Source organism: Nanorana parkeri, unplaced genomic scaffold, assembly GCF_000935625.1.
Source record: "Nanorana parkeri isolate BGI_ZX_2015 unplaced genomic scaffold, ASM93562v1 scaffold887, whole genome shotgun sequence".
Classification (NCBI taxonomy): Eukaryota; Metazoa; Chordata; class Amphibia; order Anura; family Dicroglossidae; genus Nanorana; species Nanorana parkeri.
The window spans coordinates 515,517-522,661 of NW_017307155.1; positions in this window are offsets into that span (position 1 = coordinate 515,517).

A 7,145-nucleotide genomic window follows, 5' to 3' on the forward strand; every position below is an offset into this window, starting at 1 on the left:
CGGGCCCTGGCGTTCTGCCACTTGGGGGGGCCCAGCGAGGAAGAATAGGGCCCCCCCCCAAGATTAGAGTTGCCACCTTTTCTTTAAGCGAAACCTGAACACTCAAGCGACGTGTAGACATTTTTTTTGCAGAATGAGTCGTGGGTTATTCATATGTAAATAGCTCCACCCATTCATATGTAAATATCACAGTTGAGACTATTTTCAGTGGGGGGCCAGTAGCCCCTATCTTAATTTTGGTTGCCCCTGTCTGCCTGACATCTTGTGTCCGGGTTTCTGCTGCCATGAAACCCGAACACAGCATTCAAAACCCGAACTGTCCGGGTGAATCCTGGACAGGTGGCAACCCTGCCGCACCTTCCCTGCCGCGGAGGCCCCTTTAAACGGCCGCTGCAGCGGCGATCCGACCTGTCATTTCTCTCCTGTACTGTGCGTCATACCCCTGTACTGTGCGTCATACCCCTGTACTGTGCATCCCACCTCTCTACTGTGCGTCTCACCCCTGTCCTCTGCGTCCCACCCTTGTTCTCTGCGTACAACCTTTTTCATTATGGGTGTAAGTGTGGGAGGGGCCTCACGTTTGTGGGGGATGCTGGTGTAGTGGGATTCTGTAGTGCTGACTTCTATTATAATGTATTGCTGGGACATGTAGTCCCGCATAGCTGGTGGTATTCTGCATTGATGTATGATGATTATACAGCAATGCAGAATAGCTCCAACTATGTAGGACTACAAGTCCCAGCAATGCATTATATTATTAAGTAGGGATGCACTAGTGCCAATACTGGGCATTTTCACGAGTACTCATACTCGTGAAAATGCCCCGATACTCAACGCAGATACTGCTGTTCTGTCAAGAACGCCGACGTAGTCGAATTTGCTGACCTCAGCATCTGCACTTGCGCACAGACCAGTATTATTGAGGAAACCGGGATATATTCACAAAGTATTTCGTTTAAATCGTTAATTGTGACTGTTAATAATATTCCATCCATCATTTCCTGCCATCCATCATTCGCTGCCATGGACGGTATATTATTAACGGTCACAATTAACAATTACAAACGATACTTTGTAAATAAATGCCGGTTTTCTCGGTAATCCCGTCTGTACGTAAGCGCAGATACTGGGTCGGCGTTCTCGACAGAACACCGCACTAAAATTTTAAACAAGCGGCTGCCTGAGGTCCCGCGCTTGCTGGGTACCTCGGCAGCCTTCCTGTTAACATGCGGTGCCATGGCGGTTGGGGGGGGACCCTTCATGGTTTCTTGCACTGGGGCCCCGAAGGTTCTAATTACGCCTATGCCCACCATAGGGAGTCTCAGATGGGCTGTGCAGGAACTATGGTGTGCTCTGCAGGGTCACAGGTATGTGTGGCGTCTCAGGTATTTATGTAGGGTCTCAGATGGGCTCTGCAGGATCTCAGGTGGGTCCTGAGTCCAGTGCGTTACTAAGCCCAGAGTCCAGTGCGTTACTAAGCCCAGAGTCCGGTGCGTTATTAGGTCCAATTCATATACTGTTCTGCATTGCTGTATAATGTAAGCTGCTCTGTACAGAGACTGATGTGACTGGCTCCGTGTTCTCTGTACAATCCTGTGGTATGTCAGAGCTATATAAATGTATAATATGTATAGTGTGAGACTGTGGGAGGACCGCAAGTACCAGCATGCCATTAGCAGCTTAGGGGGGGAGCCTAGTCATGTAGGCTGTATGGGGCCCCATGATTTCTAATGGCGGCGCTGTTCCCCCATCACACCCCCCACTCTCCAGCACTGTCCTCAACTTCCTTTCTCAGCCTTCTTCATGGCCTCCAGTGCTGTCCCCAATTTACTTTTCGGCCTTGCCTTTACTAAGATAAATATAGAAGTTGCCATTTCTGAACTTCTGAAAATGCTTGTTTGACTACTAAGCTGACCTCTGCCTTTAATACTGACTCCAGAATAAGTATCCATAGCTCAGAATACATTTTGAAGTCCTGATCTGCACATGTGTTCAGGATTTGTTTTCTGGACTCGGGGGTTCATCTATAAAGTTCTGCACAGTGTATAGCCAGGAGGATGTCGTTTGAATACCACTAGCACCTCTAGATGTCGCTGTTGAGTATAGGAATTTCCTATACTCGTCAGCACCCTCTAGAGGCGCTAAGGCTGTATAGCTGAATCCCATAGTATTGAAGTCAGAGAGTCAACATGACAACCAGTTAATGAAGACATGCAGCATGAGGAGTCAGCAATAGCAGCCCCCGTGCTTCTCTCAGCAAATGTTCCCTTTAAGAGCCCTGCCGGTAACCAGCAGATGAGCATCCGATTCATAGAAGTCACTTGCAGAACTTTGCCTGGAGACAGCATAATGTAGTATGTGCTGTGAATAATCATCCCCCTACAAGAGAGGGAGATATATTGATCATATGATTTGTTTACGGAGTCAATAGCTTCATGTCTTCATTTAAACAAGGCGCAAGACACAAATTAGTATTTTACCCTGAACTGCTCAACATTGTCATGGTTGCTCTTCTGCCGCCTCTCACTGACTTGGGTTGCAGAAAATATTACGGCTGTAATGTAAGTCATAGAGCGTGGCGAGGAAAGCAGCTGAGATGAATACTGTCAGAAACTTCAGAGCAGCTTTTACTGCATTGCGTCAGAGAAAACGACCAGAGCCTCCTCAGGAGTACTATTCCAGCCAAGCCCCCACCAGTCTATGTTAACTCTATTTCCGCCACCTATCCTGTGATGCTCGTGGAAAACTTAGGAGCATGAACTAGCTATGGGTATATATACTGGCGGGGGCTGTAATGCATCTCCTGCTGCCTCAGCAAGTACACCACCACCATTTACTCAATAACATTGTCCCCATATGCTTACTCATTATCACTCAGATCAGGTCAGCTGCCAGTATCAGTACAAGCCACCTACAAACATTCAAGGTCAACAGATCAGACTAAAGGCCTCCATAGGCGGCTCCAATTTTGACTAATTCTTGCTGAATTGGCCAGAATTTGATCCGTGGGTGGTCCTGAAAGCACCATTGACTGAGTTGGGCGTGAAAAATTATTGGCCAAAAAGTGACTGCATCCTATCAGACGGCGTCAATGTTCGGCAGCGCCATCTACGTTGTTAGCATGAATGGCAGAATAGACTGATTCAGTCTCTTCAGGGTTCACCGGTCAAAATTCAAGCCGTCTATAGGGGCCTTAAAGTGCACCTTTACCTTTTTTAATCAGTTCCTATAATTTCTCTCCTCCCCCTATTCCACAATCATACATACAGCATATATGTATGTACTGTATATATACAGGGCAGCAATATAATGAGGCAGCTTGAAGATGTTACCTTAGGCAACCTCTTTTTGGGTCATGTGAGGGGGCGGCATGGCTGATCTGCTGCAGAATGTATGCAGTGTTCCTGCTGCCCTGCATGCCAGCCAGAGCATCCCAGGCTGCTAAGAGCTGGGCTGAGAGATATGTATGGTCCTTACACATCTTCCCATCTGGCTCTTAGCAACCTGGGATACTCTGGCAGCGTCCCACCCAGCTCCTAGCAACCATTTGATGTCAGTAAGCTGGACGGGACGCCAGCCAGAGTTGGGCGGTAAGATGATCCAGCCCCCCAGCCTTGAACGTGTACCACCAGCAACCGCATCAACCCCTGCCCCCCTCCCCGTCCTCAGGCAGTAAATAAGCTACAGACACCCCTGTATGTATGTATATATATATATCATATAGGGGAAAATGATGCCAACCACCCTGCCCAATGCCACCTGGGATACTGGCATACAGGGGCGTAACTAGAAATCACAGGGCCCCATAGCAACATGAGGCAGAATTGGTAGTTAAGCCCACATGCTAAACCAAACAGTCCACCTGTGACTCTCTATGGTGGGCTCTGCAGGGTCTCAGGTGGGCGGTCAAGCCCTCTTACCTGCCTGCTCTGATCCTCTGACCGTCTCCTCCTCCACGATTGCTTGCGGGCCCCGCCTCCTCCGTCACTGAGCCCCACCTCCTCGATCGCCGGGCCCCGCCTCCCCATCTCTAAGCTTCGCCTCCTCGATCGCTGGGCCCCATCTCCTGCCGACGACAGGCCCAGCCAAAGCTGCAGGTTGTCACAGACTTAGCAGCGGCTGTGAGGAGGAACGCGCCGCTGCACATGTGAATAGCGGCGCATTCCTCCTCACAGCCGCTAGTGACAGCCAGCAGCCTGAGATGCCATAGCGACCCAGGCGGTGCGCACGGCATCAGGGGGATGTCCTGGCCGGGCCCCCCTGTGCCCCGGACCCCATAGCGGCCACCTGTGTTGCTATGGTGATTGTTACGCCACTGCTGGCGTCACACATCCCAGGTGCTAGGAAATCTCCCTACCACACTGCACATGCACCATGGTGCTGCATCTGGGGCCAGCTGCAAGAACCTGGACATCACTGGTTGCCAGGAGCGGGGCGGGATGTGGCAAAAGCATCCCTGGTTGCTAAGAGCTGGCAGGGAGATGTGTATGGGAGAGAGGTGGGGAAAGAAAAAAAGTCAGCTGACTCCATGGGTGGGCGCACTGTCACTTTTCACCTTGAAGTCGTGCCCAGGGCATGTGCCATATGTGCCATACCCTGGATATGCCACTGCTTACACAGTAGTACAAACAGATATGAGATGTAAACTCTAAATCCATCATGAAATAATAAGCCAATCAGACTTTGTGCAGATCAGTTGGGCTTATTCAATACAACTGCGATAACCATTGAAGTGCATTAACTCAAAGCAGCCAATCAGATTTCCTTTTTGCAGAAGTGCGTTCTGTGCGTTACTGAAAAAAATCTAATATGGAAACAGAATAAAAGGGTTATATATAGAAAAAACATTCCTCTGTATCCATGTACAATGGTAAATCCTGTAAAGGTGCATTTATCATCCAGAAGCCACACAAGCATCCAGGACACAGAAATGTGCTTTGCATGCAGCTCTGCTGACTAGAAAGCAAATTAAAAGCTTTACGTTTACAAAGCATGAAACATTCATAAGACGCCGCGCTCCTCGCTTTCCAGAATTATTCACTGGGATATTGAAGGTGGAGCCAGCAGGCAGTGGAGCTCAAATCCAGGCAGGTTTATTGAATCCAGTAATGGATTAATTAAAAAAAAGTAAATTTATTTTTAGTAGGCATGCACCGATACCGGTGTTTCGGTATCGAGTACGAGTACTAATATTTTTTTTTCGGTTACTTGCCGATACCGAGTACCAGTGCCGTGTGCCCAAATTATCAGGAAGTCGGGCGGCGAATCATGACCCATCGCCCGTTTCCTGATTGCCTGTGAAGCCGGTGTTCTAACGAGAGAACACCGCCTTCACACGTCTAGGCTGACTGGCTTCCTAACCAATCAGGAAGCCAGGAGGCGGGTCATTATGTGCTGTCCGGCTTCCTGTTTGTTTAGGAAGCCAGGCTGCCTAGCAGCAAGTGAAGTGGCCTTCCTAGCCAATCACTAAGCCAGGTGGCGGATCATAACTCACCGCCCGGCTTCCTGATTGGAAAGGAAGCTGGCTCCATGTCTCCCTCTGACCGGAAGTTCCAGTATCGGAGGTAAGTATCGGAGCATTTGGGCGAGTACTCGTACTCACCCAAGTACTCGGTATCGGCACATGCTGGCAAATGTACCAGACAGATACATTTGATACATTTGCCTACTAGGATAAAATTACTGTCTTTACTCCTTGTCTTGGAGAAATACATTTTCTGGCCCAAAAAAAAAATCACCACCTGAATTTTAGGTAAATAGGTCAGAGACTTCCATTGTATAATAGGTCTAGGTTCAACAATGTCATGTCCCCAAAAAATGAGGTCAGCTGCCTACCTGAATATACTGAATGACCAGGTTTTTCCATTAATTAATTTTTTTGCAATCCAAGATGACAATGCCAGGATTCATCGAGCTCAGGTTGTGAAAGAGTGGCTCAAGGGGGCATGAGACATCATTGTCACCTATGGATTGGCCACCAGAGTCCAGACCTGAACCCCATGGAGAATATTTGGGATGTGCTGGAGAAGACGTTACGCAGCGCTCCAACTCTACCATCATCACTACAAGACCTTGGTGAAAAAGTAAAGCAACTCTTTATGGAAATAAATGTTGTGACATTGCATAAGCTTATGGAAACGATGCCACGGCAAATGCGTGCCGTAATCAAAGCTAAAGGCTAACAAAATATTAGAGTGTGTGACTTTTTTTAGGCCAAGAAGAGGATTGAGAAGCCCGTTCGTCTGCATGGCGGAGAAGAAGAAGCCTGCTGCTCGTGAAGCATATAATTACTGGTGGATTTTGTTTGTTTGTCTTTTTTGTTTTGTCAAGAGTAATTTCCCCAAGATGAACCATCTCTTTCTTGGCCCTGAGCTCCCTAATCAGGCAGATAATATAATCACTGGATTCCTAATCAGAAGGATGGAGATGTTGAGTGATAGTTTACAGATGTGTGATGAAAACACATTCATTCATATAACAAGGCATATCCCCTTATGCGGAACCATTATAAGGATGTAGTTCTCCGTCTTCAGGGACTCCAATGCAGAAGTGCTGCATCACTCTGCATTTCACTATGGCAGGAAGAGGAGCTGGCAGATCCTGGCTGTGGGGTGGGGGCTCTGCTGATCTCACAGAGGTGTCACAGAAAGATTTAGTAAGGCTGCAGTTCTGGCTTGTCCTGCAGAGGAGAGAAGAAGCATAAAAAAAAAAAATTGGGTTGGTTGTGCAAAGCCAAGATTTAACTCCTCATTTCACATGGTTGTATGCACACTTTCCCTTTGCAGTAGTTGCTATCATTTGATATAATTTTGTTTAACAGTATGATGCTGAATCAGTGAAGTTCAGTCACTTGCATGCAATATCAGCATCAAGAGGCTTAAAACAAAATTCTGAAAAATAAGAAATAATTTCAAATTGTGCCCCTACCCCCTTCACAGCTGAAGAAGAATATAATGCTCTTTTTAAAGGGGTTGATCTAAAATGGTGTTTCTCAACCTTTTTTAGTCATGGCATCCCAGTCTAAAAATGTAAATTTAAAAAGCAACTGGTGGCCCCTCCAAAATCCATACTGGACCCTTATACCAGATAGGGGTCTGGGACCCTATGCAAAAACACAGAAAATAGACATCAGAGCCCCCCCCCCC